Source organism: Megascapheus bottae, chromosome 29 (assembly GCF_031878675.1).
Source record: "Megascapheus bottae isolate mThoBot1 chromosome 29, mThoBot2.hap1, whole genome shotgun sequence".
Lineage (NCBI taxonomy): Eukaryota > Metazoa > Chordata > Mammalia > Rodentia > Geomyidae > Megascapheus > Megascapheus bottae.
This window is the reverse complement of record NC_143537.1, coordinates 14,865,156-14,875,728: the sequence shown is the minus strand read 5'-3', so window position 1 is coordinate 14,875,728 and position 10,573 is coordinate 14,865,156. Positions and strand designations below refer to the sequence as shown.

General features: G+C 46.7%; 1 long non-coding RNA gene across 1 annotated transcript in view; it reads right to left on the bottom strand.

Annotated features, from left to right (window-relative positions):
* Positions 1-909: 909 nt before the first annotated feature.
* The window catches only part of LOC150044843 (uncharacterized), a 58,196-nt gene continuing 48,532 nt past the window's right edge, over positions 910-10,573 (bottom strand). The window contains exon 3 of the long non-coding RNA XR_016533056.1: positions 910-5,665. This is a non-coding gene — a long non-coding RNA (uncharacterized LOC150044843). The remainder of the gene's footprint in view (positions 5,666-10,573) is intronic.

Below are 10,573 nucleotides of genomic sequence, written 5' to 3'. Positions count from 1 at the left end.
GTCAGTGAGAGACAGAGATATAGAGACAGAAAGAGACAAGAGACAGAGGTTGGCATTCCATGCGTTACTGTGGGGAGGAAAGCGAGGAAGGCCTGAGGAGTATTGAACTTTGCAAGACTAGGATATCCTGGTAATTGTCACCACTCTTCTGTCAAAAAGTGGCAAGCAGCCAGACTTCTTGGTCCAGCTTTTGTGGAGAAGAAGCACAGCCTCAGGTAGAAATGAGTGGATTCCATTTTTTTTTTTTGCCAGTCCTGGGCTTGAGCTCAGGGCCTGAGCACTGTCCTTGGACTTTCTCAAGGCTAGAGCTCTACCACTTGAGCCTCAGCACCACTTCTGGCTTTTTTCTATGTATGTGGTACCGAGGAATCGAACCCGGGTCTTCATGCATGCTAGGCAAGCACTTCAACCACTAGGCCAACCTCCTGGCCCAAGTGGATTCCATTTTTAGCCTCTTGACAATGGAAAGCATATATAGTATGGGCTGTCACAGGTGAAGCTTCACTACCTAGTGCTAGTCAAATCCTGTGCAGGGTACCTAACCTCCCCCAACCAGATTGGAAGCAGCACCCCCAATATTCAGCAATTGCTGTTCTCCACATTCTGGCAGTGTTCAGCCCAGACTCATAGTTGTTCATAATACCCTATGGAGTGATCAACAATAAATACCTTGTCCTTAGCACCTGCTCTGACAAAGCCCATCTGGACGTTGAGGCTCGGAGAGCAGGATGAGAGGAAAGCCTTGGATAGAATGGTCTGTGGCCAGCCAGTACCCAAGGCCAAAGGCCCTGGATCAAGGGCTGCTGTGTCATCATGTCATGTGGCACAACCTGCTTGGGTTCCTCAACAGGGCTGGAGATGGAAGGCTGAGTCATTCATGACTTTTTTTTTATTAAAAACATACACAAGTTTTTAAAAAAAGTAATTTAATTGTGCAAAGAGGAAGATATACAGATGAGGAAATAAAAAACATTTATGAAAGTCACCAGCAATCCAGAGGCTCTGATGTAAACATTTTTGTCACTTTCCCAGCATATAGCTAGGAGCTCTATGCTGTTACAGACACAGGTCTTAGACTGGGAATGTGGCTTTGTGGTAGAGTGCTTGCTTAGCATGCATGAAGCCCTGGGTTCGATTCCTCAGTACCACATACACAGAAAGAGCTGAAAGTGGTGCTGTGGCTCAATCAAAAGAAGCTCAGGGACAGTGCCCAGGCCCTGAGCTCAAGCCCCATGACGGACAAAACATCAAATAAACAAACAAACACAAAACAATGAAAAGCAGGCACAGGTCTCATCTCCACAGCCCATGGATCAGCTGGGAAACCTCTTATACCCTTCAAACTTCCCCACTCCCTAGCATCCAGGGATCTAAAGGGCTGGTTTTGCCAGCTGCTGGGATAATCTAGAGCAGACTGGAGCAAGGCATACATAAACCTTTGGGGACTGAGTGTCCAACAGTCTGTTTTTTTCTTTTCTGGTGCTAGTCCTGGGGCTTGAACTCAAGACTAGATGCCTTAGCATTTTTGCTCAAGGCTAGTGCTCCATCACTTGAACCACAGCTCCATTTCCAACTTTTTGGTGATTAACTGGAGATAAGAGTCTCATGGACTTTCCTGCCTGCGCTGGCTCTGAACCATGATGCTCAGATCTCAGCGCCCCGTTATTTGTTGAGGAATGAAGTGTTTCCCAGGATTAGGGCTTTTCAGTAGGAGAAAAGGAAGTTCCAAGTAAACCAGGGCCATTTGGTTAAGTCTACTTGAAAGCCAAAGGCCATGTATAGCCCTTCTTGCTTTGCCAACAGGCTCATCCAGTGGGGTCCTGTATCTCTTAGGGTTCTCACCAAGAGCTCAGGGACAAAAGCCTCCTCTTTTGGCAGCCTCAGAGTCCCAGCCTGAGGTCTAATTCCTCACTAAGGGACCCAGTTTGGGTCAGGAAAAGCTAGATCTAAGGTGTGTGTGTGTGTGTGTGTGTGTGTGTGTGTGTGTGTGTGTGTGTCACATCAAGGAAAAGTCACAGAGTTAAATGTCAGTCAGATCTGCATGGCATGCTGGCTTTGCTATTTAAGTAGCTGTAAGACCTAATGAAGTCATTAGCTTGTTATCAGCCTCAGTGTCACCCTGTGTGAAGTGTCTTATCTGCCCAGAGGGCACGGGAGACCGAATCTGTAAACAGTAATGACTCCAAGCCTCCTGTGCTTTGTGATGGCAGGGGATGCTCATGGCATCCTATAGAGAAGGAAGGGTGAATGGGGATTCATGAAAACTGTCTCCTCTCTATAGGTCAAGAGGATGCAGCCTGACAGGGAGAGCAGAGGAGTCAGCCACAGCCACTGCCTCACAGCTCACACCGGAAGCGTGAGAGCCACCCCTCATCCCCACAGGATGTCCTCCCAACCACTGCTGACAGGCTTTACACTGTGTTTTGTTCAAGGAAAAGGTTTACTAGAGTTCCTTCTTCACTAAAAACAGTCCTTCCTCAGAAAACTTTCCTGATTTTACAGGGCAAAGGTAGAACTTGAAACTATACATGATCTAGATCATGTATAGATATTCTATTCTAGTGGATAGAAATATGTAACTTTAAATGGGTTATATATGGTAGAAATATATAACAATATTAGTAGAGATTGTCTCTGGATGGAGGATTATAGGTGATTATATTTTCTTCTTTATCCTAGCTACTCAGGAGGCTGACATCTAAGGATCAATGTTCAAAGCCAGCCCACGCACAAAAGAACCTGAGACTCTTATTTCCAATTAACCTCTACAAAACGGGAAGTGGGGCTTGGCTCAAGGGTGGGGAGGTAGCCTTAAGCTGAAGAGCTCAGGGACAACACTCAGGCCAAGTTCAAGCCCCATGGCCCACCAAAAAAAAAAAAAATCCCTTGCCAGGCTGCAGTTCCTCACACTTGCAATCCCAGATACTCTGGAGGCTAAGATCTAAAGATTGTGATTAAAAGCCAACCTGGGGGCTGGAAGTGTGGCCTAGTGGTAAGAGTGCCTGCCTGGCATACACAAAGCCCTGGGTTTGAGTCCTTGGTACCACATACACAGAAAAAGCTGGAAGTGGTGCGGTGGCTCAAGTGATAGAGTATTGGCCTTGAGAAAACTCAAAGACGACAATGCCCAGGCCCTGAGTTCAAGCCCCAGGACTGTACCCCCCCCCACACACCAAAAAAAAAAAGTCAGTCTGGACAAGAAAGTCTGCAAAATTCTTATTTCAATTAACAGCCAAAAAGCTGAAAGTGGTACTGTGGCTCAAGTGCTAGAGTACTAGCCTTGAGTAAAAAAAAAAAAAAGCTCAAATCAGTGCCCAGGCCTGAAGTAGCCTGGCAGGACTGGCTCACATACACACAAATCTTCTACAATGGCTAATAATTGCTTTTATAGTACAAGACAAATTTTATAAAGTATATAACATTTTTCACAGGTCCTCATACATATTTGAAAAGTGCCAGGGGTCACAAACAAGGCTTGATAAGTCATCTGCCAGTATCCTAAGAAGTCATTTGCCCTCTCTGTGTAACCATGGAGATACTTTTTTTTTTTAATCTTTGTTTGCCTGGGAAATAAAATGCTGCATGAATTAAACCATTTGCGATTGCCTCATGCATGTTGTTCCACAGCCAGCTTCCACTGGCTTGTCTGTGCCGAGAGAGAAAGTCAAGTTCCTCCCTGGTAACCACTGCCCTCACCAACCTGTTAGAATTCCTGCCTCCTGGGCCTTTGCCTGTATGGCAGGCTGCACTTCTCAGAGCCCTGCCCTTCCTCACAGAACAAAGCCTGGCCACACCATGTCCAATCTTCTAGCCTGCATAGACTTCTGCTTCCCCTAAATTTGCCTAAAACAATAGCAATCACTTACTGACTACAAGTCGTGTCACGAAAGTGCTCTCATTAACCCCAGGCCACCAGAGGCTGCACAGGCTAAAATGTGATAGCAATGCTCTCTGGACTTAGGTGGTAGAATGACCCTATTTTGCTCTCTGCTGCCTCTGAGAAATGTATTTTTCATCAACCCCATTTCACTGATGAAATAACTGAGCTCCTAGATCAGTCGAGGGTGTATGGGCAGAGCTAGACTGCCATCCCTAGTCAGAGCACAAGTCAGTGCTTTTACTTGACCGGTGGTGTCTGCACCACTTACATTCTAGCACCTGAGGGCAGGAAGGGTGTGTTCCACAAATGGAATCCAAGGATGTCTGGCTGTGCAAGTGTTAATCCCAGTGAATTTCATCAGGGTTTATCACACAGCCAACAAGTTTCCCCAGAGTGTCTGGAAACTCTGGCAGGTAGGGACAGGTTCATTTGTTCACAGTGGTGTTCTAGCACTTAGCAGTTTCTGGCACACAATACATGCTCATTAAATAACATAGGATTGATTGCCCATCCCAAATCAAAATAATGAAGTAAATGATACTATCTAACATTTATGGAGTACTTACCCCCAGCCAGCTACTAGGGGGTGGGGGTAGGGGTGGGAGTTTCCAGGATTGTTGAGAAGCAACAATACAGCTGACAAGGTGACATATAAAGGCCATGAAAATACCATAGAAAAAAAAAGATGAGCAGCAACCCTGCGGCTTCCTGAGGACTGGAAGCTATGCCAGCTTGAATACACTGACTGCCAATGCATACTGAAACTTCCCACCCTCATCCATGGTTCTGACTGTTTTGATTACATCTGGATATTTCTATCACCTCTTCAGACTGCACAGACAGTAGACTGAGGCCCCAGAAGGTAAAAAGCTGTTGGTCTTTAAAAAAGTAAAGATGCTGTTTGTGGATGTATGTATAAACAAAATGCAGTACCTACACTACAAGGATGAACTCTCCCCCCCCCCCCACTTTTTGATGATGTATGAAATGTTATTTATTCTCATTGCTTATTAACCTTAACTATAACATTTATCATATAATCAACCTATTAATAAAAGGAATAGCTTTTTTTTTTTGTCGGTTATAGGACTTGAACTCTGGGTCTGGGCGTTGTCCCTGAACTCTTCAGCTCAAGGCCTACCCCTTGAGCCACAGCTCCACCTCCAATTTTCTGGTGGTTAACTGAAGATAAGAGTCTCATGGACTTTAGTCCCCAGTCTGGTTTTGAAGTGTGATCCTCAGATCTCAGACTCCTGAGTAGCACACTACATGCTCACGTGACATTTAGTAGCATTTGCTCACTTAATAACATTCATTAACTCACTCCAGGCCTGTTGCAAGTTAAAGACTCTTCTCTGTATATTTCATAGGCTCCAGCATAAACTGCTGCTGAAGGTCATTCTTCCTTGTATTCTGCCAGGACAAGGCATCTTTGAAGCCAGAATCCTAAGGTAGGAACTAAGTACTCCGTGACAGGCAAGAGGGGCAACATCTCAGGTGGGTTCTTTTGCATAGGTCCTTCTGCCCTTTCAAAGGTTCTGGAGTTCAGATACGCCTTGGCCATGGTTTCTTCCAGCCCTTGTTCCTGCTCATCTTTCCTGGCTGCAGCATGGCGTTGAGGGCTGTCCTCCTTTCCTGCATTCCACCACGGTCTTTATCTTCCATCATCTGCAGAGACAGCTGTGGTGTACCAGGCAGCATGGCACTTTGCCATGCTGTTCCCAAAATGGTGTGGTGTGGGGAAGCCCAGTGGGCTGTCTTGTCCTTTCATTGCACTGTTTAGGGCTACGAGAGATTCACAGACATGAATCCTTTATTGATTAACATGTACACAAAAAATACATTTAGTTTGGACAAAAATAGACCTTTGGTTTAATAATCATAAAGGGAACTACCACCCAGGTCAAGAGATAATATAAGATCAGCACTCTCTGAATCCCACCATTCCCCCCTGTAGCCACGACTACAGTGAAGTTTGTGATAATTTTGTAATTTCTATAGTTTTACGATCTCTGCATGTATGCTTAACAACACAATCTAGAGATTGATGGAAGGGGTGACAGGTCAAGATGCAGTGTACTTACAAACTCACATGTTAATTGAAATCCCTTTGTACGAGTACCAGAAGCTAATAAAAAATATAATAGTTTTGCCAGTTGTTAAATTTGGTGTGAAAGGAACTATATTGGAGTTCTTTTGTGTGTGTATTTGTCCTGAATGTATTCTTTTGCTCACCATCATGTTGCTAAGAGTCATTTGTGATTACAGTATTATACCCAATAGTGTATTTACCATACGTCATGTGGCTCCTCTGTTTCTACTGTTCTTTGGTGTTGGTGCATAGTGACATGGTGTCAAGAGCAGATTTTGAGGAGACTTCTGAGTTAATGTGCCTTTACCAGATCACCTGTGTGTATATATATATATATATATATTTTTATGCGAGTCCTGGAGCTTGAACTCAGGCCCTAGGCACTATCCCTGGGCTTCTGTTCAAGACTAGCACTCTACCACTATGAACCACACTTCCATTTCCAGTTTTTGTGGGCTGGCTTTCTTTCTTTTCTTTTCCAGTAGTTTTTTTTTTGTGGGTTTTTTTTTTTTGAGATAAGAGTCTCACAGACTTTCCTACCTGGGTTGGCTCTGAACAAGGATCCTCAGATCTCAGCCTTCTGAGTGGCTAGGATTATAGGCTCATGCCACTGGTACCCAGTTACTTCTATACTTTTAATCCTGAAACTACTCATCAGGGCAAGAGTACTGTGGCTCCCTAGCAGTGTTCTGAGTGAAAGAGATGAACATGCCTGCTTTTGTGCTGGCATGTTTAGACCTAGAACCTTGACCTGACCCTTCTGACCTAGCCAGCCCTATCCCCTCTAGCACCGACAGGCTGGAGGCCTCCGTAGCTGCACTGAGGTTCCTCTCGACTTCTTCAGGTTGGTGATATACAGTTGTGTGAGGAGGGGGAAGAGGTCCAGAAAGAGGAAGTGGAAACCAAATACAAAGGCCACAGCCAAGCCTGGTCTGCAAACCTCAGTATTTCAGCTCTGTGGCAAGAGAACGTGCAAAGTGCTGTGAAACATGCCTGAGGCTGGGGGCTGTGCATAGCCATGGCTGTTGTTTCAATTCAACAGGTGTGCAGCTGCACTAGCTGTGCACTCACTCCTCAGGCATGCATGACTCCACTCCGTGCGATCCTCATCCCAACTGAGTCACAGCCCGTGTGTGGCATCAATGCTTACAGCACAGGGTCTGGACCCTTCCCCCTTCCCCCCTGCCATTTAAACTGGGTTTTAAGTGTGGTTTCACCATTTACTGGTGGTGCCACCTTGGGCTAGTCTTATTTCCTTTAGCCTCAGTTTCTTGAGACTTGAAATGGGGGTTCACTGGACTGTTGAGAGAACTTAAAGATGGACCATCTGGAAGGAACTTAGCAGTCTTCCTAGGGCAGAAGTAGAATGAGCGGAACTGAAATGAGCAGGGCTGTGAACTGGTAATTATTGCGAAGTCTAAGGCTGACAGCCGGGATATGGGGGTGAAGGGCTCATCCTGGCGAGCTGGTCCCAGGGTACTGGTCAGGTGGACTCTGACCCAGGCAGTCCTGCCCGAGTCCCGCCTCATCCACCTTTGTTCAGAATTGCTCTCTGTCTCTCTGTGGTCCTTCCAAGGGCAGTGATTTCTGACAGAGGAACTTGGCCTTTGCATATGTGGAAGCTGGGAGCGACTTCAGGGCTTTCTGGAGGCTACACTGGCAGGCGGTGGCAGTGGCCACCAGTGGGGCAGCCAGGCCTGTTGTTAAGGTCAGGGGGAGCCTTATTTGGCGACATGGGGCTGACCCTGCATTCACCTCTAAGAACCCTGGGAAACGCCAACCACAGATGTGAAATATGAACATCTCAAAACCACAAGTGCATTTCCTCTGAGAAAAGACAGCTCTCCTCCTTGCCAAGACCTCTCCCTGGACGCTGTCTGACAATAATGGATCACAATCTCAAGAGAGAAGGGCTGGGACAAGAGTCTGCTACAGATTAGACTTAGGCAAGCCTGGATGACAAGACAGCAGAGACTGTGGTCCAGGAACTAGCAAGGACCTCAAAGGAGTCTGTCTTTATCCTGGCCCAGGCCTCCCCCAACTCTCCCCCTTCCCTGGGGACTGTTTCTGGCCTCACTTCCTGCAGCCTTGGGAAGCTGGCTTGTGTGAGGAAGACGCAGGAAGGGAGGGAGGAAGTGAGCCTACACTGGGGTTCTCACCATCTGCGCCGGCCACGGCTTAGGTGCAGACGACAGCTTGAACGGTTGGTGGTTTCAGTTTGTCACCTCCCTCTGGTACATCACATTCAACAAGTAAAACTGTGGTCCCACCCCAGATAAATGTGCGAGGAAAGCTGCGTGCCCACAGCTCCAAAGTAACACGCAAGGGGTCTCCTGCATTTACATGTCTCTATTGGTCTGGGAGGCTACATTTCATCTCAAGGAGATTCTTACAGGTACCCCAGCTCAAGTAATAATACCTACTGATGACAGGTGCTCGCCTATGTCAGGAACATGAATTCCATCACAGAATTCACTGTCATGGTTTCCACTTTACAGATGAGGAAAAGAATGAGAAAGACTCAGTGACTGACTCAAGGTTACAAAATAGCGAATCAGAGCTGAGTGTTTTGTTTTGTTTTTGTTTTTTATCTCAGAAGACTCAATTCCAAAGTTGCCCTTCAAGGTGCAGACACAAGACCAAGCTCCTTTTCACAGGCAAGCAAGTAGGCCCAAACAGATGACTAGAGTGTGTGGTCTGAAGTCAGGGTAACTTCCTCAGCCAGTATCTCATTTGTTCCATCCTCTGCTCCCAACCCAAACTTGTCCTCTTCTAATCCATAGGCCGAAAGTGGCATTTCTTAGTGGCCCAGGGAGTCAAGTGGCCCTTAACTATTTGGAAAAGGTTACATGAAACTTTCCTGGAGGGAGTACCACTATCCACAGCATCCTCAAGGGAGAGGGCTTGGCAGGCCAGGGATAGATCCAGAAACTGGCACCCCTGATAAAGACCCCTTGCTGAGTGCTGGTCTTCACTTGGGTCCTCAAGTCTCCCCCCTCTCCCCCCCCAAATATATATATTGTATCTATAGCATGCCAAGAACTATCCTAGGTGCCAAAGAAGGATTTGGGGCCTCCTGAAAGTTTAGTTTGGAGAGGGTGTGGCTTGAGTTTTAATCCAAGGAACTGAGGAAGAAACAGGGCAGGTGAGGTGAAGGACAGAGTGGAGTTAACAGGTGAGGTGGTTTCTGGCTCTCTTCCACTGTGCTCCTCTTCACATTCCAGAGGCTCAGTCTCAGTTACCCCAAAGCAGTACCTAGGGCAGTGGTAGAACTGGAGAAGGGAGGCCAGGGTTTTTCATCTTTGATTCATACTTAAATTGAAACTACCTGAGGAAATAAAATCTCTTTCCTTCAATGTGAGGTGCAGGCAAGTGAAGGGGGGAGAAGGCAGTAGTTTAAAATGCATTAGCTAAACTACCTAAGAGTCTAGTCCTTTCCTAATGTACCAGTAGAAAAAATATGAAAGGAACATTTTCTAGAAACTCCCGCAGGGTGGACAGCAAACAGTCCTGCTTTGCAGTGCCACAGCCCTAGGGGATCTCCCAATCTCCCCCGCGGAAAAGAAACCCTGGCACTTAGGGCTGGGAGGCTGTGATTTCCAGTTTCAGTTTCCAGTGTCAATGTAGAAGTGACTGTGCCAGCTTTCCGCTTCCCGTGCACCTAGGCCCAGGAAGGGATGTGTTCTGCCAGCACCCCACTCCCAGCAGGAGGTGGGAGGGTGGAGGGAGCATTCCAAGAGGACAGGAGTGGGCAAAACCCACTGTGTTTGTATATTGGGGGAGGGTATCTCTGAGGTTATAGGTTAGCGTCCTTTTGAGATTCTCACATTGCCTGTGGACCTCAATGGGGTGCTGGCCCTTAGAGACAGTCAACACAACCAGAGCATACCAGAGGCAGGGTCTGACCCTGCATTCAGATGCTCTGCATGACAAGCGCTTACAGGCGAGCACTTCTTTGCTGTTTCCCCTGCAGTTCTTAGGAAGTGGAGAACCCTAGAAAACCTAGGTGGCCACATTCACACAGCTTCTTTCTTCCTCATGCCCCTAGTTTCCCTGTAACTAGCCTGAACAGAAACAGAGACATGAAAAGAAAAATTCTATTGAAGGGCCAGGAGTTTGGCCTAGTGGTAGAATGCCTGTCTAGCATGCACGAAGCCCTGAGTGTGCAATTTGTAGCCTAATTTTAAAAAGATCTGAGGGTACCCCTGCTGCCCACAGTGTGTGTGTGTGTGTGTGTGTGTGTGTGTGTGTGTGTGTGTGTGTGCATGTGGGAGAGCCCTGTGGGGGCTGGGTCTTGCCATGCACTCTTGCCCCGGTTTGATATTGCAGAGAGCAGGTGGACAGGTCCCCAGCTTGGCAGATGTAGATCTCACTTAATCTCAAGGGCAAATTTGTTTTTTAGGGTTTCTAGTATCAGTTTTTGATCAATCATTAATCAAAACTGCAATAAAAAGATAACCTTCTTGGGACTGGGCTGTAAAGCTCCTGGCTGCAACATTAAATAAACTCTTCTGTGGAGGCCTCACAACCAAGGGAGAAGGGTGTGTGTCTGGCTGGATTTGGAAGCAAATGAAGGACTATCTCTAATGTTTGGAGGCACA